The 22,793-nt window shown below is 48.5% G+C and overlaps 1 pseudogene; it reads left to right on the forward strand.

Annotated features, from left to right (window-relative positions):
• The first annotated feature begins 1,270 nt into the window (after positions 1 to 1,270).
• On the forward strand, positions 1,271 to 19,917 carry LOC120652073 (annotated as a pseudogene).
• Positions 19,918 to 22,793: the final 2,876 nt, after the last annotated feature.

The raw sequence follows: 22,793 nt of genomic DNA on the forward strand, positions 1-22,793 counted from the left end.
AGGTGATGAAACGAAGGCAAACGGCTTGGTTTGGAATTCGGACGCTTATTTGGCCGTAAGTGTCGCTAAGTCCGACTTGTGGGAATGAGTACAACCTCTGATCAGAGTAAAACCTATTCGAATAGTCCGCGTCCACTGGTATGGATGGGTTATGGCATTGGTACTTCGAATAGATTTCATAAACTAAAACTGTTGTGAATGGTTTGATTTGTGGTAATGGGTTGGAAAATGGTTTGGAAAATGTGTTCGCTTGGTAATTATTGGCCATGTGGACCGGCAAGACCAATGGCACCCCTTTTTGAGAAAAACCCTGCTTTCTGAATGACTAAAACTTGACAAACTAGCTCATACCCGGCATACAAAAGGTTTTATGCAAAACTTCACGGAGATACAGATATATCCTGCATATAGTTATAGCTAAATCCCTCCTTCTTACGGAGGAAGGTGGGCTTGTTGAGTACGTAAGTACTCACCCTTGCTTTGTTGATATTTTTCCAGTGGAGACAATGAGACCACCCTGTATGGAAGCGATTAAGGGCCACGACCTACTTCCCAACTGTGATGTGTGGAAGCTTTGGGCCTCCATTTTATATTCCGCTGCTTAGTATCAGGGCTGCGCCCCTTTGTTTTCGACCCGTTAGGGCGGATCTGTATCACTCTGATGTATGAATGTGATTACCAAACCCTGGGATGGCAATAAAGCATATTTTAGTCCCATTATGGAAACTGGGGCGCTTCAGGTGGTATCAGAGCCGTAGTTGGCCATAGGACATAACCCTAAGGTTGGAAAACATGTGAGCCCAAAAATCTGTTCGAAAAATACCTCTTCTCCTCATCTTAACTCCGTTTTGGCCCTCTCTTACCCCAACGGCCACCTTCAAGACGGTCAAGCTTCTGCCGAAAGAAAGTAACGCTTCCCATGCAAGCCAGAACATATGGACAAAAGCACCGTGCATGGACCAGACTTACGTGATAGGTCGGTATTAAGAAAGACCAGTACCCACTGTAAGCAACGTCCCCGTCACAGAGACACTTGGCATAACCCTAAAGGTGTGGACCACCCTGGTCAAGGCACTTAGTCCGATGCATGGAGAACTAGGACTAAACCTCAGAATATGGCCCCTACAAAGTACATCAAATATCAATGCAACACAATGGGCAAACAGTAAGCATTGGCACCAGACACTGCCACAAAGGACAGGCCAACCAAGCTATTTGAAGGCCCATCAGGAAGCAAGAGAAACCCGGGACCGCTCCATTGCAGACTACAATGGCAGAAGAAAAGCCCATCCTCAATGGTATCCCCGTGCCCCATAAAAAGAGGAAGCGCATCGACCTTTCTCCAGACATCCCGGTATTAGAGGGCATACCAGTTACCTCCCCACCAACTGAACACCCACAAATTCCCTCAGAACCCCTCCCAGATCCTTCACCGGAGCCAGCAGAAATCTCCACCCAAGAGCCTCCAGTTTCCGATCTAGAAAAGGAGGATCAAGAGATCCTCAAAGGGCATCAAGACCTGCTACACCTCCTCCCACCATCCTCAGAGCAATGGGCAGGTGGAGAGGGCGAACACAGAGATCCTCAAAGGCCTCAAGACCCGAACTTTTGAGAGCTTGGAGAAATACGGCAAGAAGTGGGTGGACCACCTTGAACCAGTGCTTTGGGCGAACCGGACTACACCGAGTCGGGCCACGGGGGAGACTCCATTCTTCTTAACCTTCGGGGCTAAAGTAGTGCTTCCCCCTGAAGTCACAAACCGGAGTCCCCAAGTGAACGCCTTCGACGAAGGAAAGCAGGAACAACTCCGGCACGACGACATCGACCTCCTGGAGGAAAAAACGCCTAGTAGCTACTCTCTGTGCGGCAAAATATCAACAGGCCTTGCGCCGACTCCACCAGCGCCGAGTAAGACCTCGATCACTAGCTGTGGGTGACCTTGTGCTCAAACGCATCCAAGCCCGGGTGGGGAAGATCAAACTTTCCCCCACCTGGGAAGGTCCCTACCGTGTGGTTGAAGTCTCTCGAGGCAGCTGCATACGTCTAGCCAGGGAGAGCGGCGAACAGCTCCCGTTCCCATGGAACATCGAGCACCTACGTAAATTCTATCCTTAAGGAACCATGGCACAACCTTATGATGTGCCATGGTCCTTGGGGCCACCATTGTATCTACTCTATGTCAATTAAGAAATTTTCTTGAAAAAATTTCTGGAATTTGCAATTTATCCCTTGAGGCCTTACAGGAAGAGCACCCGAAAGCGCTTTGAGCCTACACCTGTGGCATGGTTCCTTGCACCTAGCAAGGACCGGGTTGAGAGATAGCGCCAGGGGCCTCGCTCAAGATGACTCGGTGTTCCAGTACGAAGCAGTACCCCGGGCATAGCTAAGCCGTGGTCACCACGGTGGGTCGCTACGTCAGGCCTGGTCCGTCTTCACTCGTTCACTGCTTCCTGAGCCAGGAACTCCCTCGGCCCAAAGCCCCTGGCCTTGGTCGTTCGAGCTAGGCTCGTAAAGCGCTTTGGGAGAGTCGAGGAGAAGAGTGAGTAGGGTACAGATAGTAAGGCCCCAAGGAAGTGTTATCTTTGAATATGAATGCTGATGCAGGTCTCGGGAAGAAGGGGCTTAAGAAATTTCTCTCGGAGTGCGATTGTGCTCCGGGAGAGCCTCGGGGGCTCGTAGCAGAGCAACGGGCCCCGGGGGTTAAACTTCTGGCAATAAGCCCCGGCTGGGGAGCCTCGGGGGCAACCCCGAGAACAGCCCAGACGCGGGGCAAGTCTGGAACAAGGCGAGGGTGAACTTCGGGCATTGCCCCGGAGGATTCCCGAATCTCTGAAGGAGAGGGGGAACTCCGGGCGCTGCCCCGGAGGACCCCCAAAACTCTGAAGGTGGGGGTACTCCGGGCGGTGCCCCAGAGAACCCCGAGGACTCTGAAGAATAGCAAGTCCCGGGAGCTGCTCCGGAGAAGTCCAAATACTAACCCCCCGGCGTTGCTCTGGGGGCACATGAAGGACGTATCATAAAGGATCACATCATGAAGAACTACTCCACTTTATTCAAGAAATACAAGTACAAGATACATTGAAGAATGGATCAAAGGGAGCTCTGGGCCCCTCCCTCGGGACTAGGGTCGAGACGAGCCGTACACCCCACCTACCGTGGCGAACGCCGGTTCCGGGGAAGAACCGTCGTCTGGGCTGCGCAGCCTAAGTGACGAGCGGAACAAGAGCCATACAGCTCCCTCTCCTAAGTGCGGCAGCCCAACAAGGGCTCCCCATCTTGTCCATGGGAGTGTTTGCACAGAGCAGCCGATGACCCACCACAGCCGCTAAGTTTCCTTGTTAGAGAGCTCAACGCGGGGGTCAGAAGCCCATAGATGTTCACCCACCATGGAACATATGGTGGAGAAGCTACTCGGGACCCATGGCGAGGAGTCGCAAACTTGAAAAGTTAGCTCTCCACTAGCTGGGGGTCTCGATTGCTTCCAACTCCAGGGACGGAAGGCCACGATGGCGGCGGCTCGGCGGGCGGTAGCACCGAGAAGCGTGGTGACTACCATCCAGTGCCAGATCCTCCTGGACAACCTCACCCGGGGTCCCTGCCTTCACTGCCTTGGCGACACCATGAAGGCATGGCCCACAGCTGGCCATGCATCACGATGGCAGGAGGCAAGGGCATCCGGCGGGGCTAGCTAGTGCTGAGTACCAGGACCTTAGCTATGAAGGTCTCGATTGCAGCACCGGCACGCCTCCCGGAAGCAGAAGGCACACCAACACCTTCCCCCACCGGTCTGGAAGTCCCCCTGGGAGGAGGTTGCCGGGGAATGGTCAGGACATGAGGACCAAGTATAAAGCCGCTCACATCCAGAACCCAGCACGTATATAAAAACGCTCACAACCAGAAGTGGTAGACAGCATCAAGAACGCTACTCCAAGCTACTCTAAGGTTTGCCTTGCTAGTCTGGACAGCAAGGCCCAAGAGCCAGTAACACTCTGTGTTCCTAGATGTGGAGCAAACTAGATCTGCTCGGGGAGCATGGAGAGCAAGGAAGGGCTCCATGGCTCGGTGGGAAGTGAAATGGCCCCAATTCCGCGGTGCCAGAATTGAAGCCCTTTACAGTATGTGATAGTCCCAGAACACATAAAGCTATCACATAAGAAGTCTCAGTACAGCATCATATCCATACTCATGATCATAATTCGGTACATGCCATATACTGGCGATACTTCGGCTCGCAGGCCGGTATTTAGGCAATCAAAGAAGCAACGTCATCAGAGAAACAGCATCGCGGGAAGTCCCTCCACTGGCATCCTTGAGCGTAGTCGCCCCTCAGTCCTCGTACCAGTCGTCCCTCGTGACGATGTTGTCTGGCTCGTCGTCACCTGTGTCTGCACGATAAGCGTGCAGGTCACTAGCCAAACACCCCAAACAAGCCTAACTAGTATACAAGGGGAGTCTGGTTTCCTAGCCAAGCATAAATAGAAAGATTATCAAATATCATATTATTCACTCTGGAACAATCGGTCTCCAGACCGGATTCCACTCTCAACACAATTCCCAGATCACATATCTCACCACCATTCACCTCTTCCAAACCACCACTCATAAACATCTATTTCTGCGGCATGGGAAGCTTCCACCCGCCCATCCTCAACGGCCTTAGCTGGAACATAACACTCGAGGGAGAAGAGAAGAAAACCCATGCTAGTTAGAGCAAGTCACACCAATGGGTCGTCCTTTGACCGGGGATGGCGGCTATACGTATAGATCATACACTCTCGAGAGGATGTTGTACATCTGCACCCACACGAGATGGGAAAGGGGTGGTGCGCCACCGCCCTTGTCCCACCACACCGACGGCTGCACTTCCTTGCTGGCACTTTCCTGCTTTCTTGAGCTAGAAAACGGCGCGGATACTAGGTCCACCGCACTCTCAGAACTGTGAGCTCGACGTCGTCCAGGGCCCACGGGTCGAGTAAATCCGAGATGTGTGGCTGCATCACAGACCCACCATCACCCCTTACACTATCGCCTTACGCCTACAGTCATATGCCTTTAGGAAAGTGCATTAATCGGGCCTGAGGTCGTATGGTATGCACGAGTCATAGTCCAAGGTGGAGTCACTCCTACTCGGTCCTTAGTTTTTGGCGAGAGTAAGCCTCTCCAAGGGTCGGTTGCCACCCTCCGGCGGTGGACCGCGCACCTCCACACACCTCACTCCACTCAGAGTGGATTTCTAGTCTCCCCCATGATTTCAGTGCCGACTCCCGCCACCCATCTCACACACCAACTCGCGCTCGAGAACCAATCCCCTTCATAGTCATTTTATTATGTTGGGTATTAGTTGTTCAAAACAAGGGCATAAATGAAATAATATCTAGGTGGGTTGGCTCAGTGCGGAGCAAAATCATTTTCACCTACGCAGCACTACAAGTTGCGCGTCTCTATAGGAATGGAAGCGGGGTGTTCGCTGACCTTGTTCGTCGGCGTTCTCTTCGGGCAGGTACTCTGGATCCTTTGGGTCGTCCTCCTAATTCTCCGGCTCTGGATTTTAGAGGATCACGCGTAAGATTCTATCAGAAAGACCCAAATAGCAGTTAAAATGCAACACCATACAACGAGACATAGTCCCAAGTGATAGAGATTTATTTTAGATGAGAATAGAAGTTGGTTTTATAATTTTTGGCATTAGGGTGGATTTACTGTGAATTTCCTTAGATTAAATTCGGGTTCAAATTGTTAAAAAGGCGAAACAGGGCTGGATTTAAACATGGGCCAAAACTCGGCCCACTCGGCTTCTACTAGATTCGGCCCTGCTCTAAACAACTCCATCTCTTGAGCTGCGCGAAAGGCGATGGCCCAACTTGGACTCCATCCAATTTTGCTCTTTGGGCCACCAACTCGGCTTCGGCCTGTTCCATTTGGCCCGCTTCAACTCGGTCCAGATCTCTGCGCTATTTTCTTTTTTATATTTAAAAAAATAAAAATTTCAAAAATATATGTCCATTTTGAAATATTTCAAAAATACCCCCCGGTCGCCCTCCCATAGGGCGACAGGCCCTTAGTGTAATTTTTTTCTTCAAATTTGCAACGAGGTCCCTGGAAAAAAAGGGAGCCTGTCGCCCCCCAACGGGCGACAGGGGGCTGTCGCCCCCCCCCCCCCCCCTCAGGCGACCAGTGGGCGGGCCCGCCCACGGGCGTGGCAGGGGCCTGTCGCCCCCCCCCCCCCCGGGCGACCGGGGTAACCCCCCTTATATAAGGATTCAACTCCCCATTCCCTCCTCATTTCAGCCCGAAAATTCCAGCAAAAATCCAGAAAAAAAGAGAGGGGTGAGAAGGGAAGCGGCGAAGCCATGCCGGATTCAGCACTTGTGATCTACAGGTTAGTACATTTAGTTTATATATTTTTCCATTTAAGTACTACGCATTTAAGTAGGAGTAATTTAAGTAGGGGTGAGTAATTTAATTTAATTAGTGCTATAGTAGAACCAATTAAGTAGGAGTTTAATGATACTTTAGTTTGTAGTTACATAGTAGTAAAATTAGTTTAGAAAATTAATACTACGCATTTATTATTACAATTGCAGTACTATTAGAGACGTGTTTATAAATTAATTATGATTTAGAATAGAATTTGGCATATGCAGTATAGAATTTGAGTGTCATCACGTAGTTATGAATACTTATACGTTGTAGTTGAATTTCATACTTAGTTTTTACGGAATATTGAATAAGGTAGTTAAGTAAAGAGTATAACTCGATAAGTATTATGTGATATACAGATATGTCGAGCAAGATGCAGTTTCAAGTATTTTATGGTGACTACAATGTTTTGTATGGGCCAAATGGAGTAGATCTTTCTGCCTTTAAGTGCACATCTAGCGCCATAGATAAACCTCTGGAAAGGAGTTTTGGTTCCATATGTAAGTGGCTGCAGCGTGGGTTCCGTGTTGATCCATTGACACATGTGATCACCGTCCAGTCTCTTGTTAATTGGGAGGTAGAAAGTGAATTATGGGAATTAATGATGATACACAACACTGATGACTGGCAGAAGTACATGCAAGCAGCTCTAGAGCGTGGGTGGCCTCTGGCCATCCTTGTTCAAATCCGGGAGAAGACACAAAATGAAATCCAACATTGTGCAGATCAAGGAACTCCGAGTATTCGAAGAGAGACCAATTATGTTGAGCAAGATGAGTCAGAAGAGACAGAGAATCAAAACATGGGACCACAGGGCCTTGCTGATGAGGGAGAGAGGATACATAGCATTGTGGACGAGATGGAGGCAGAAGACCAAACCGCAATAGAGATGGAAGAATATGAGGGCTCATCTGATGACGAGCAATACTCATTGCCAAAAGAGTGGAAGGAGCATGGTTTTGGCAGTCATGTCACAGAAGACATACGAAATCAAGAGTGGGAGTACAGAGGGAATGAGGTAGTGCAAGGTGCAACATATCCAAACATTGAAGCCGTAAAAGATGCTATGAGACTATGGGCAATATCATTGAAACGAGAATTCAGAGTCGTAAAGTCTGGCAGTAAAGAATATGAGGTGAAGTGTGTGAATGATGGATGTCCATGGCGAGTACATGCATTCAAGGGAAAATGGAAGTCGAACTGGAAATGTTCCATTGTGACAGAGCACACTTGTTTGCTGTCAGAAGTTCTTCCCTGCATCGCAATATATCATGCGACTTTGTAGGATGGATGGCGGTCGGCATTTCTTTAAATGTCCACACGCATGGGTAATACTCGGTTGTTTCATTTCTTTATAATCAATGAGACACCTTACATGAAATTTGTTTTGCAGTCTTCCGATGCTATAGAAAACTGTGGTTTTACTAGGTGGGTCGATCCTGCACTAATTGATTCTGTTCAGGAGTTCATCGAGTACCTCCAGATAAATATCCGGTTCACAGGATGAACCATACACTATTCCTTACTGCAACTGCCCTTGTCACAAGAAGAAGGGCCCTGCGCCTCCGGCACCACCGCCTGCACCTAGAGATGGCAGCGGATCGGGTTCGGTGCGGGTATCCGCGGATTTCGGTTTTTCGGGTTTCGGGTTTGGTGTTGGTTTTTCGCCCACGGTTTTCAAGTTCGGGTTCGGGTTCGGTTTCGGGTTCGGTTTCGGGTTTTGGTTTCCACCCGTGGATATCCAATGGATATCCGAAATAAATTATTTGGAATTAAAACTCATGTTTTATAATATGTTAATGATAATTTGTTTACTTAGACTATTAAATTTATTGAAAGTTGAGTCATGAAAATATTTATTATTTGTTGCATCTTGTTTATACATGTGAATATGTGTATATTTATCTGCGGGTTTCGGGTATCCATTCGGGTTTCGGGTATCCGCGGGTTTGGTTTTGGTGATGGATTTTCACCCGAATTGGTTTCGGGTTCGGGTTCGGGTTTCGATTTCGGGTTTCGGTTTTGGGTGCACGGAGACTCCACCCGATCCGAACCCGACCCGTTGCCATCCTTACCTGCACCACCTGCAATGGGTGGATACTGCGGAGAAGGCTCAACGCAGTTTGCTACGTGGGGGTACGGCTACTAGGACTACCCTAGTGCTAGTGACATGCTGCATCGTTGTGTTTGTTCTGTTTTTTTTTTAAATTACCTAAGGCATGTTAGGTTAGTCCGGAATCTGTTTACCGTAGTTTGCAACGGGTACTGCCATGCCACTGCATGTGTGATGTGTGTTTCATTATCATTGTATTATGATGTAAAATTTGATGGTTCACATTATGTAATGCATTTCTTAGTTCTTATTTCTTATCGTTATATTAATTAAATGTGTGGTTTTTAGTATTCTAGTGACATGAAAAGCTCCGAGGGCCATGTCCGTGCCCAGCAGAGGGCTAAGAGGGTCCGACACCCTAGGGGTGGTTAGATATATCTGATGTTTTAATCTCTGATGTTTATTTGTAATGAGATAGCTGTGGACCGCTTATTTATACACTTCAACGTTCGCCTCTAATCACTCTCGTATTTTCCATTACATACAATAGATGTTATGTTTATACTTCGATGCTCCATTACGACTAAGTACGATTCAAACTCGACATTATGTACATGTCCAGTGAATGCAAGTTAGGTACGAGACATACATACAAGCATAATACAACATTAACAATATTAAATGTGAATACATGTTAAACCGATGAACATCATATGTTATAGATCATGGCATGAAATCATTTAGGTCGTCATCCCAGTTGACAGATGGTGGTGGTGCAGGTGGTGTAGTATGGCTCGACGAACCTCTTGGCTTTCCCTTTCTCTCTTTTCTGGATCTACGTTCATGTACAGGGGGAGGAACATCATGTGTTGGAGGCCATGGTTTGGGGGGCATGAAGTCATCCATGTCGTCATCCCAGTTAACACAAGTTTGTGCTGCAGGTGGTGCAACATGACTTGACGAACCTCTTGTCTTTCCCTTTGTCTCTTTTCTGATTCTAGGTTCATGTAAAGGGGGGAACATCATGTGTTGGAGGCCATGGTTTGGGGGGCATGAAGTCATCCATGTCGTCATCCCAGTTAACACAAGTTGGTGGTTGAGGTGCTGAAGCATGACTCGACGAACCTCCGGGCATCTGTTCTTGCGCAGGCCAAGTACTATCACCCGAAGATCTTATCCACCTCCTTCGTCTAGTTTGCGGCATAAGTCCACCGAAGATACATACCAATTTAAGGAAATTTGGTATCGTTTTGTTAATCAACTCCGTGTCCTCGGGGTAATCCTAGCATATAATTAAAAAACAATGTTACTGTTTCATAAATATGGATTCGAAATGACGGACGGGATTACAACTGAATGAGAGTTACCTTAATGTGCATCTCATACACCTCTGGCCGCATCCATATCTTACAAGAACTTTGTAAGAATCCAATGATATTAGGATGATTCGCTAGTTCACATACTCTCATGTATATCTTCCGACGTTCTAGCAGGTGTCCCTTTACATCTTGCGTCGTAATACCTCGAAATAATGTGAAATCTTTAAACTCTACTACTTTGGACAACACCATCTCTATCGTACCATCCGCTAACGGATCCAACTTCTTACTAATAACAAGATGTGTCATGATATCAAGTATTATACTAGTTTTTTCTTCGGTCCATGAAAATCCTCCACAATTGAAGGCAGCCATTGCCTTATGCTGCAATATCAATAAGGTACTTTCATAATTCTATTCTAATTCATAATTAATTTAAAAACAAGTCTGTAATAGTACTAAAATTGTAATACTAAACGAGTGTTCTAAAGCACCAAATCTAATTCAGCTAATCCGCTAATTAAATTAAATTGTTATACAATATCAATGGATTCATATGTGTGTGTGTCAAATAAAGCTCGACAAGCACCAATGAGGCAATAAACGTCAAGGAAGGAGATGTATTGGCCTTCCCCCTACATGGGGGCTTCTGGCGGCATCCTCCCCGGCCGTACGGACTTGCCTCCGTTGGTAGTGCTCCCAAGTACTTCAACGATCTCGGAAAGGTGAGCCTTTGGCCTAGGGGGGTGGCGGCGAGCAGGTCCGCAAGAGCATCAGCCATGGCGAAAAGGCGTAGAAGTGCAGCGGCGAAAGCGAGAAGAGGAACAGTTGGCAAGAAGCAAGAGGCAAAAGGAAGGAGAAGAACCGAGATGGGGCCGGGAGGTATGGATTTATATCCGGCTGGTCGGGATAGAGCCTACCCTGTCGTGGGGAGAGCACGTAATGGGCATAACCCCCGAGAAGGCCACAACGTGCTCTCAATGCACCACGAGGGGAACCGAACCGCCGCGCCTGTCCCGAGCGTCGTGGAGGAGGTGGGGCCGTGCCTTGGTCAGGGCTGCGCGTACCACCTCAGTAGGGCACTATGGTGCAATGGTTCATCTTAAAAGGTAATCAAAGCCAGGAATCATGTGGCGGAGACTTGGGCCCGCAGACTAGTGGAACTGGCCAGCGGACCCAGGGGCCTCTGTTGGCGTATCTGTGGAGGTATACCCCAGACACGTATACAAAAGGGCGCGCTCAAGATACGGGGAAGAGGAACCAAGACGGTGGACCCGCCTAGGGGAATACCTGGGAGGGCCCACACAAAGGGAGGAAAGGGCTCTGGGCAGCCAGCTCGGGGTTTGCCAACCCCGGCAGCTCTGCTCGGAGTTGCCCAACCCCAGCACTACGATGCCTTCCAGGAGAAGGAACAGTCCTACGCAGCATTTAATGCGAGTAGGTGAGCCAGATAAAGGAGCCGGTGCGCTGGTCATGGGCTCGTGGGGCCCTAGGCTGGAAAGTGACTGATGTGATGCGTACGCCCATGACCAGGGGATGTTTAGTGCCCCTGTACGTCCACTGCATGTAACAAGAGAAGACGTGCCGAACCGACAGGCACAGGAACACGGGCACGGACTACCGTGCACGGTGTCATCCATGCTCCAGCTCCATACCGTGGACGTGATAGAAGGAGTCAAGCACAGTGGACTGGACTAGATACCAACTCTGTACTACCACTTCTCCCTTGGACTATAAAAGGGAGAGGAGGGGCCCTGTAGAAGGGGATAGCCATTTCTCATTCCACATACACTCAAGCACTCACGAGCACTTCAGCTCGGTGGTGTTGCCCTGAGCTCTGCTCTTCGGAGAGGAGAGTTCGGGGTTGTAGCTCTTGTTCATCCGACCATTACTGGATCACCATAGAGGACGTAGGGTGTTACACCATATCGGTGGCCCAAACCTCTCTAACTCGCCTTGTCTCTGATCGTCAGATCACTTGCCCTTGTAGCACTAGTGAGCGATAGCGTCTATGTCCCTACACATTTCATACGGTTGAGGTACTCTTACGGTACCTTGGTGTTGCGAAAGCCGACACCCACCATAGCCTACCTCTCCCTGTATGTGGATGCCTTGGATGACGAGTACGACAGGCTAAGAGGCCGGTACAATGAGTTGGTAAGTCGGAACCAAGCAATGGAAGAAGAACTGGTCCACCTCCGGAGCAGCCAAGACAACTAGCCCCTGAGCCCCGGAAGAAAGGGAAAAAGGAGCTTGTGTGTTCCCCAATACCTCGGAGGAACATCCACCCTTCCAAATTCATCAGTGCTAGTTCCCCCAGCAAGCCTCCAGCAATCCTTCCTTCATCAGCTACAGGCCCAATAAAGAGTGCCACATAACCCCGTTCACCCGGAAGACAGAGCAAGCATGGGAGCATTCCTGACGCTCTCACCCCCTAGAGCAGAACCCAGCATCCGGCCTCCACCATCAGATGAAGCTACTAGCAGCCAGAAGATGAGGCCATGTTGGCTCGAGTAGAAGCATTAGAATGTTCGTCCTCAGTGTCTGTAGTGTTTTCTAGTCATGTCAGTTTTGAAATGCCTTGCCTTGTCAAAATATGTGTGTCATGTGGTTTTACGTTAACAGCATCATTAGAGCTAAACCTTTCCCTCCCTGCTTTTCTTTACTCTCTCCAAAAACCCGTCTGCTAAAATGGTGTGCCTTCTGGAAAAAGCCACTCGGTCAAAAGAAGGTACCGATGACCACTGGCAAAACTCTGCCCAAGTAATGGCACAGTGTACCTAGAGAACTTGGAGATGTGTGCGCTCAGCAGCAACGGTAGCCCCAGGAAAATGGATAAAAGACCGGAGGAAAAGCACCCCGTACCACGGTAACCCTGCACAGTCTCCCACTGCTCGCATCGTTTCCCCCGCCACCCCTCATCTGCCGAACCGGCCGCATCCAATGCCCTCGCCCCCACCACCCACCTGCCTCGACTGCCGCCTTTGGGACCGCGGCCACGCCCCATTGTCGGCCGATACCCGGCCCCTACGCCTCGGCAACCACACGCCACCGCGTGTCCCTGTCCTCTGTCAGTAGATGCCCGACCCTGCAGCCACTCACCACCGACCACCGCGTGCTCCACCTCCACTACCCCTATCGCCTCGGTGCACCGCACGCCACACCACAACCACCACCACGCGGGCGTCGATAAACCCCCCCCCCCCCCCCGAGCTCAGCCCCTCACTCACCGCGTAGAGCAAAACACACCACCCCCATCTCCAGCAAAAGCAGCAGCCAAAACCTCCTTTCCCATGTACCACGATTCCTGGATAGAACAAATCCTCCTAGGATATTTCACTCTCGCCGCTGTCATCCTCCCAGTCGGTTTCCTCTTCCTTTGGGTAATCCATCGCCCTCTTCCCCACGAGCAGAAACATCCCAAATCACTCCCCACCAGATGATAAACTTAGACATCCTCACTCTCCTTCTCATCCAGTGCGCATTCCTCTACAAAATCTCCAAAGTCCTTCTTCAGCTCGCAAGGAGCGTAGTCCGATTCCAGGACCGCCTCAGCCAGATCCTCGCGCACTATCCGCCAGACCCATCCGAGGCATGAACCCAGAACCCAGAGTCTGCATCCCTCTCCGTTACATATTCTTCGCCATACTTCTTGTCCTATGCCTCCTAGTCATCCTCCGGTTGATAACCCTCCCACAAGCAGTGCAGAAGCTAGAAGATGCTTCCTGCTAGCAAAGCTGTGCCAAGATGAAGAAGCCCAAGACCAGCCAAGAAGCAAGCAAGAAGGTAGAAGAAAAGGTGCTTGGGATAAAAAGAAAGGTAACAAGAAGGTGGCTACCCCAAATAGCTGTTTGTCCTCCAGCCATCCTCCGTCTGCTGATGCAACAACAGCAGTTGGGAAAAGCAGCAGCTTCACGTTTCCAGAAGCGTGCCTAGCCTACTCAAGTAGGGGTTTCACCCTATTTTAAGTGGGGTAGTCACCTTCTGTAGATTCTGGAGCGGGTAAATCCGGACCCTCTAAGCAAGCAAATCCTTTGAATATGGATGAGTTGCCCGGATTATACCACCATCTATAGAGCAGAAAATGCCTTGCTGTATTTCTGCCGCTCTCTAGAAAGCCCCTACCTGAAGCTGCCAGGCGATGGTTCAACCTTCCAAGTTCATGAAGTGGAAGATACGGGAATAACCCCTAGTGTGTGGAAGGCTTGCACTACCGGCTTCGGCGATGAAGAAACAAGTAACCAAATAAAGGCCAAGCCGCTCCAGCAGTTGTATTAAAAAATTCCCTCCCTGCAAGATCGAACTTCGGTTGTAATCAAAAAGTAGATTAGCTGTAGTGAAGCTATCCCTGTAACCCTCTAAGCTGAATCTTGAGGACGAGATTCATTTTAAGTGGGGTAGATTTGTAACACCCCGAAAATTAGGACCAGAAATTTTCGTCTAATCTCTCCCTAATTCAAAATCAACTTTCGAAAACCCTGTTTGTTTGTTTATGTGTGTGTTTGTATGAGCTCAACAAAATCTCAACAAACCCCAAAATATTTCATCTCCAAATATTCCTCAAACGCCATACCAAAATTCCTACTCAAATTCCAAATCCCAAATTCAGAAAAAGGGAAAACTCCCAATGGGCCAAATTCCTCACCCACAGCCCACCTCCTTCTCCCCACCTTCTCCATTTCAACCCAACCGCAGCCCACTTTCCCCCTTCTCTCACCGCCATGCGGGCCCTGCCCACCAGCGCCTCCCTCCCACTGACAAGCGGGTCCCGCCTGTCGGTCCTTCCCCCTCTTCCTGTCCTCTTCCTCGACGTGCGCACGCGCACCGCGAGCGCAGCCGACGCCACACGCCGCGTGCCGCAACCCCGCGCCCGGGCCCTTTGCCACCACCTTTCCCCTCCACCAGAGCCGCCGGTGCACAAGTTCTCCCTCGCCGCCATGCGCACCCGTGCCGCCTCACCGTGGGCACCCCACCTCCGGCCACCAATCCACGACCACGATACCACCATCGCATTCGCTGTCACCTTCCAGAACTCGTGCCGCCACCCTCGTCGCCGGAACCGTCACCGGCGGTGAAAACCGCCGGCGGGCCGCGCTAAACCGCCACCGTCCCGGTTCACCCGAACCAACCGAATCGGCCGCCGTCGCCCTGTGATGCCGTCGTCTCCCTTGGTATTGCTGACACGTGGGCCCGTGGACAACAGCACCAGCTGCGCCGTCACGCCGCGCCCCGCGCCCCACTGTGCAGGCCCAACAAGCCGCACCAAGCGCATGCGCTGCGCGTAGGCCGAAAGGCCAAATCTACCCTCCCGCGGGCCAAGAAGCGGTAAAAGTCCATTCGCCACCCTCCAACTTTCTAGAAAGTCCAAATCTACCCCCTAGACAAAATAAACCTCATATCTTCTCCGTTTGAACTCCGATTTAGGTGATTCTTGCGCCTAAATTCATCTAAACTCAAGCCCTATCCATCTATACACCCCACATAGGCCACTTCTCTGGTCAAAACCATCCACCGTCGTCATGCGACCGCCATCGCGCCGGTTTCACTTCCAACCTGCCCGTCCCCATCCATGTCCTTGGCGTTACCGTAACTCACGCTACCATAGGTGCCAGGATGGCTGGCAGTTTCCAGTCCGACCAGTTGCCCCGCTCATAGAACCACCCCCACTGGTAAATACCCCTAACGAAATCCCTAGATAAACTCCACTGATTCCAAACAATCTTTCATCAATGATGAGCCCATATTTACACTTGATGTGTGCATGTGTGTTTCCTTGTTTATGCGCATAGGTTATACCAAGGATCCTGAACGATACGCCCCTCGCGAGCATCTCCATACTACTCGAATCCTGCGCTCGGCACGTGCAGCGGATGCTATACCAGCATGCGCTGTGGATGGCGCGCTACCGCGCCCAGCAACAGGCCCGGCAGGCTTGGTGGACGATGTACCATCGAGCCCAGCAGATGGAGTACCAACGTATCCGACAGGAGGCGTACCTTCGCCACAATGACTAATGCGCCTCCGAGCCCAACGGCACGAAGGCGAGGATGCCCAATATTGGGCATTACGCCGACGCGTTATGCAGCGACTGGGAACACGGCAAGCCCACTGGAATCCCCACTTGATGCATAAATTTCCTATATTTTGCAAATACAACCCTTGGCCTGTTAATCACTATAAAACTTGCATGTTTTGCTAGCTAAGGACAACCCCACCAATTACACAGCCACCTAAATCTATTTAGATATAGTGCGCATAGGTGGGATCGCTCATTTAATTATATCTATCATAATCTTGATGTTAAGTTGGGATTATGGTTGTGGAACTTGATGGTAATGGGAACGTGGATAAGTGTGAGTGTTTTAAAATAAAATGGGGAAGAACCCCGGCAAACGACCCACGGGTCGGGATACGCCATTTAAAGTGTAAGGTAGAACGGGTGACTTGCATAGCGCAGTTACCCCACGTCCCGGGACTCGTGGAGAGGACCGGGTAGGTGAACGCTCGCGGGGTCGAGCAACGGAAAGTTGGGAATGGTTCTACCTGCGCTCTGTAAGGACCGCATTGATTTACATCTTGCCTAACTCTTTTAGTACAATCACTCGCTTTGTATGAGGCATTGACTGGGCCCGAGCCGGAGTGGATAGCCTAGTAGCTGCCGTGTTGCTGCACAAGGGGCTAGGGAAGGGGTTGGGTGTCACGGGAGTACCGCGGGGTACTGGAGTGACTCGGTTGCCCAAATCTCTAAAGCACTGCTAGGTGATGAAACGAAGGCAAACGGCTTGGTTTGGAATTCGGACGCTTATTTGGCCGTAAGTGTCACTGAGTCCGACTTGTGGGAATGAGTACAACCTCTGATCAGAGTAAAACCTATTCGAATAGTTCGCGTCCACTGGTATGGATGGGTTATGGCATTGGTACTTCGAATAGATTTCATAAACTAAAACTGTTGTGAATGGTTTGATTTGTGGTAATGGGTTGGAAAATGGTTTGGGAAATGTGTTGGCTTGGTAATTATTGGCCATGTGGACCGGCAAGACCAATGGCAGCCCTTTTTGAGAAAAACCCTACTTTCTGAATGACTAAAACTTGACAAACTAGCTCAAACCCGGCATACAAAAGGTTTTATGCAAAACTTCACGGAGCTACATATATATCCTGCATATAGTTATAGCTAAATCCCTCCTTACGGGGGAAGGTGGGCTTGTTGAGTACGTAAGTACTCACCCTTGCTTTGTTGATGTTTTTCCAGTGGAGACAATGAGATCACCCTGTATGGAAGCGATTAAGGGCTACGACCTACTTCCCAACTGTGACGTGTGGAAGCTTTGGGCCTCCATTTTATATTCCGCTGCTTAGTATCTGGGCTACGCCCCTTTGTTGTCCGACCCGTTAGGGCGGATCTGTATCACTCTGATGTATGGATGTGATTACCAAACCCTAGGATGGTAATAAAGCACATTTTAGTCCCATTATGGAAACTGGGGCGCTTCAAATAAAGATTTAAACAATTGCATAAAATGATAAAACAAGGTTTATGTTATAAACGTGAGAACGATATGTTTAACATGGCAAAAGGATCCATAAGAGATATGAGACAAACAACCATCATACTAAAAACCACCTTGAAACTAGATCTAAACATAAAGTATAGAATAAACATGATCATGAATGTCGAGGACCTACTCGAACCTTTCCCCGGGCTCTACTGTCACTAGTAACCAGGTAATCAACGAACTAGCAAACCCCAACCATCTCTAAGCATGAGTAGATTCAATCAACTAGTTAAAGTAAAAAGATCTACTAAAAGAACATGAAGACGTCTAATGCTGGCCAACATATCATGCTAGAATTAAGCATTGCAAAGATATGGATCATAAATCATGTATAAACAACAAGCTAAGTCTAAAAGACAATCTTTATTGATCAAATATCAATGTTTTATCAAAGTATCGAAGGAAGTACAAAGAATTACTCGAGATACATCGTAAACTCTGAAGCATAGCCGTCGGGGTGAACTCGACGAAGAACATGTCGAAAGATGAACTCGAGACCTCCTCGGGAAGGCCCTGGTCGGCCGACCGGCCCCCTTCCTGCCTCCTCTTGCTTCCTCCTTTTCGCCGAGATGAACTTCTCGCCGAGTTAAACGCTTCTCGATCCCGACCTTTGCCCTAGACTCTTGACTTGGAATGTATAATGCGGTGGACTCCTCTCCTCTCCCCTTGGGAGGCTCTCTATTTATACCTCGGAGGAAATCCTATACATTGAATCTAATAGGTCGGTTCTAAGAGTCCTAAAACACCTATTTCCAAGTATATACCAGCTTCCAAAAGAGTCCCGGACGTCTATGTCCTTCCTTGCTTGGAGATGAAGCTTTCCTTCCCGAATTGGACTCTTCCATATTCTTCAGTCTTTAGTATTTCGACCATAACTTCCTCATCCGAAGTCCAAATAAGTCAAACTCAAACTCTAAATTGTATAGCTCGAATAGATCTACAACTTTGGTATTCAAACTTTCTTCATTTGACGTCATTAAGGTCTTCGAATTGGGCTCACAAGTTGCTGCTGTCATAAATTTCGAGAAGATTTCAGGATTTAGTCCTTCAAGCAAACTTTATCTTCCAAGTGGTGCACAAAAGAGTTTGGGTCTGAGTAATGGTCACTGAAAATTTGAAATTGAAGAGGATACACGAAAGATTGAATTGTTCTCTAGCATATGAGCTACAAGTGTCATGTTGTCACTGATTTAAGTGATTTTTTTTCAAGTGCAAAAGCAATAGAAAGATTTTTTTTCAGCTACAGAGGCTACACGGCGTCGGTGTCTCCCTGTAGCTACCAGGTACATCGGCTCGGCGCTCATAAAGATGCTGCTGGAGAATGGGTATGCCGTGAAGACGACGGTCAGGAACCCCGGTTCGATCACTTGACGATCCCCTTTCACCCCGGTTCGATCTTTTCGCTGCTGTATCATGAATCTGAACGCTGTAATTTGTGATCTCTCCCATTGCAGATGACACGGCCAAGAATTCACACCTCAAGGAGTTGCAGGCACTTGGCCCCCTAGAGATCCTCCGCCGCGCCGACCTAGATGAAGAAGGCAGCTTTGACGAAGCGGTTGCCGGCTGCGACTACGCCTTCCTCGTCGCTGCTCCGATGAACATCCGATCAAATGATCCTGAGGTGCATAAAAGTCGCGCGCAGTTTGTCTTTGGCGACCCCGCGCATATATGCTGTTCTGTTCATCACCTGCTGGCCTGCTGCTCAATTGCGCGATGGCAGGCAGAAGGATCTGGTCGAGGCCGCCGTCCGGGGAACTCTGAACGTCATGAGGTCGTGCGTGAGAGCAGGGACCGTGAAGCGCGTGGTCCTAACCTCTTCGGCGGCCGCGGTCGCCACCAGGCCTCTGGACGAGGACTCCTGGTTCGACACCGAGCACCTCACGGCCAACAAGCCTCCTTGCTGGGTATGTCACTGGGGCGCACACGCATACCATGTTCAGTTCATCCGTCCTGCACCCTTTCCTAATTCCTACCTCGTATCCGTTTGCTGACGGCGCGCCGTGGTCATCTGCGCCGCCGCAGGGGTACCCGGTCTCCAAGCAAAACGTTTTTTTCCACATGTACATGTTGAGCAGTGCGCAGGCGTACCCGGTCTCCAAGGTGTTGCTGGAGAAGGAGGCGTCCAGGTTCGCGCAGGATCACGGCCTCGGGCCTCAGCCTCGTCACCATCTGCGCCGTCGTCGTCCTCGCCGCGGCGCCGGCCAGAAAGGCCGACGCGAGCGTTCCTCGATCTCCCTGCTATCCGGTGATGAGGAGATCGAAGTGCCAAGAAGTTCCCATGATATATTACTCGTATATGACTCGTATGTATGTGTCCTATTAATTCTGCGCATCATGTTGAGGCGACCAGGCAGCGTTCAGCGTGCTGAAAACCATCGAGATGAGCACCGGCTGTGTGGCGCTGGTTCACATCGACGACCTCTGCCGCGCCGAGATATTCCTCGCTGAGGAGGCGGCGGCCGCGGGGAGGTACAACTGCGCCAGCCTCAGCACGACCATCGTCGAGATCGCACGTTTCTTGGCACACAAGTATCCGCAGTACAACGTCAACACAGATAATTTGTAAGAAGATGGGCTGTGAATTCTGACCTGAAAATTGAACTGTTGCACTGATGAACGATCGATCATTTGCCTGAACTTCGCAGCCCCGGCGCGACGTGCGCCTCTCTTCAGGGAAGAGTTCGAGTTCAAGTACAAGACTATGGATGAGATATACGAGAACGTCATCGTGTACGGCGAGGCTCTGGGGCTTCTTGTGCCCAACTGATGCGTGGTGCTCCTCTGCTTTTGAGTCGGTATACTCAGGATTTTTGAACACCAAAACCATGTGGCTGCAGACTCTGTTCTTTTCGGCCTTATAGTAGAACTATAAACATATAACTCTTCTAAAACAAGGATCTCTGTAATGTCGCCTGTTGCACGTACAAACTATATATGTATCAGTAAAAGAGTTAGTAGAAATTGCGCTATCAGAGTGTAACACAACGTATCCGTTATCAATGCATAATAATAGCTAAAAAAGGATAGCCAGTATGTGCCTAACCAAACCAAGCGTTATTCCGATGACGATACATTCAGCATACGCCGTCCTTAATGGCAACATGTAATATAGAAGTACTTCCTCCATCCCAAATTGTAACAAGTTCTAGACCTCTACTAGATTCATTCATTTCTTCATGTATATGTGTTCAATATATGTTTAGATTCATCAACATATATATTAATATGAACAAATAAAAAGATAGCCAAAACCTCTTACAATTTTTGACGCAGGGAGTAACTAGCAAGAGGACCAGCACAAATAGCGCGGATAGCTAGTTTTTTTTATATTTTTGCTTTTGTTTCAAAAATTTTTAAATAAATGTCGGTATGTTTCTTGGTCCTAACACAACTTTTTGCGCTGGATTTTATTTTTGTTGCACATGTTTATGACATATTTCAGGGTTTAAAATATCGGAGTTTCGTATAGTACTTTGAATGTTATCCAACCAAAGATGTATGATATGGTGCTTTATAATTCAGTAACTACTTAGATAATCTAATAATAATATGGCACTTAACATAATTTTTAGATATAGCTCATCCATTTGAAATATAGTTTATTAGTTTTGTTCTAAGCCAAATTTGTATAACTTCAACTGCATTTTAGAAAAAGAGGACGGACATCTAACATATCAAATAGGTTTCATTAGAGCCATCATTTTTTCAGTTAATTTATGGCGTCCCCATAGGCTACAGCATCTCATAGCATTTCTAGAAGGTCTTTACAAAACTCTTTAAAACACTAGTAGGGACCTAGGGGCCAGCGGAAGCAGGCCACAATTTAGGCTTAGGACGGTGCCATGACCTGAGACACAACGGCAATAAGTAAAGCCATCTGTGATGGGAACAGGGTTTCCGATGATGTATGGATAATTCGATTTGGTGGAGACTCGACGTTGACGATCCGGCTTCTAATCGATACAATTCAAACCCTGCAATCGCTACACCACCGCTCCGTTGGTTATCAACCACATGACGTGCGCGATTGACCTCGCCAAGAAGGTTTATCCCTGCAAGTGGAGAACACAAGCAAGAACACGAAGAACGCAATTAATATTGCATAAGGTGGGGTTTCACAAACCGATACCCAAACGGCAAAACTGTTCACGATAGACTAATCTAAGCAAAACTCAAACCCTAACCTAACGACGGCTACTGAATATATACAAGAGAGAGGGCTAGGGGCAGGCAAGGGGTGGCTCGGCAACCCTAGGGCGTACAAGGCCTTCAGGCCCAAAAACCGGTATTGCAGCATCTTGGCAGATTCTGGATGTCAACTTGCGACGCGATTTCCCGTGGACTCGGATATTATTTCGGCATGGGACCATCTGGGTTGGAAAGCTTATTAGAACGTCCAAAACGGAACTCGTATGTGGCTTGGGCGTCCGTTTTCATGAAGTCTGCTCCTGTAGTCTGAACTGGACTCGCGAATAAATTGGATCTCAACTCGGATTGGGCTTCAAATATTTTGGCTTTGATCGGTTCAGCTGTTCATCGATTATTGATGCAGAGGAGTGGAGTATATCTACGGAAGCTTTTTGAAGCCCCAAAGATATTATGATGTACATGTTTCACGGCTGCTGCGTCATCCTTAGTCCGGTTGTTTTCATGTTTCTTACCCTTGGCTAAAACTTGAACCTAAGAAATTAGTGAGAAAATAGAAGACGACCAAAATCTCAGACAACCAATACATAACTGGCCAGGGAAGCATACCAAGGAGTTGCCGTTGGTGGCCATAGCGAGTAGGGAGGTTAGTAACCTGCATCTGCATGGCTGCTGAGATATCTATATGGATTGACATAGATACATTTCTTTTCTTTTTTTTACCTCAAAAGCTCTCGTATTTCTTGTTGTGTTGATGGGAGATGGGGATTGGTGAGGGGTCTTTTATAGTTTGAATGCATGGAACATGATTGGGCAGAGTATTTATGCGGTGAGAAATTTGAAGGTGAGCAATTAAGAATGGGCTCTTGATTATCTAATGGAGCAATTAAAAATGAGCTCTCCGTTGTCTAATGGTGCTGGTACATCGTGGGCTTGCGGCAAGTTAATGCATACGTGTGTGCATTGTATTAATGCGGTGAGGAATTTGAAGGTGAACAAATGAGAAATTAAGAATAAGCTCTTGATTATCTAATGGAGTAGGCATACGTGTGCGAATGAATGCACATGGAACAAAAATAGGCAGATTCATGGGGTGTTTGGATCCAGAGGCTAAACTTTAGCTCGTGTCACATCGGATGTTTCGATGTTAATTAGAAGTATTAAATATATTTTAATTACAAAACTGATTACACGGACGAGAACTAAACGGAGAGACGAATTTATTAAGCCTAATTAATCCACAATTAACGAATGGTTACGGTAGCATCGCATTTGCTAATTATAGATTAATTAGGT

This window comes from Panicum virgatum, chromosome 1K (assembly GCF_016808335.1).
Source record: "Panicum virgatum strain AP13 chromosome 1K, P.virgatum_v5, whole genome shotgun sequence".
In the NCBI taxonomy this organism is placed as follows: Eukaryota; Viridiplantae; Streptophyta; class Magnoliopsida; order Poales; family Poaceae; genus Panicum; species Panicum virgatum.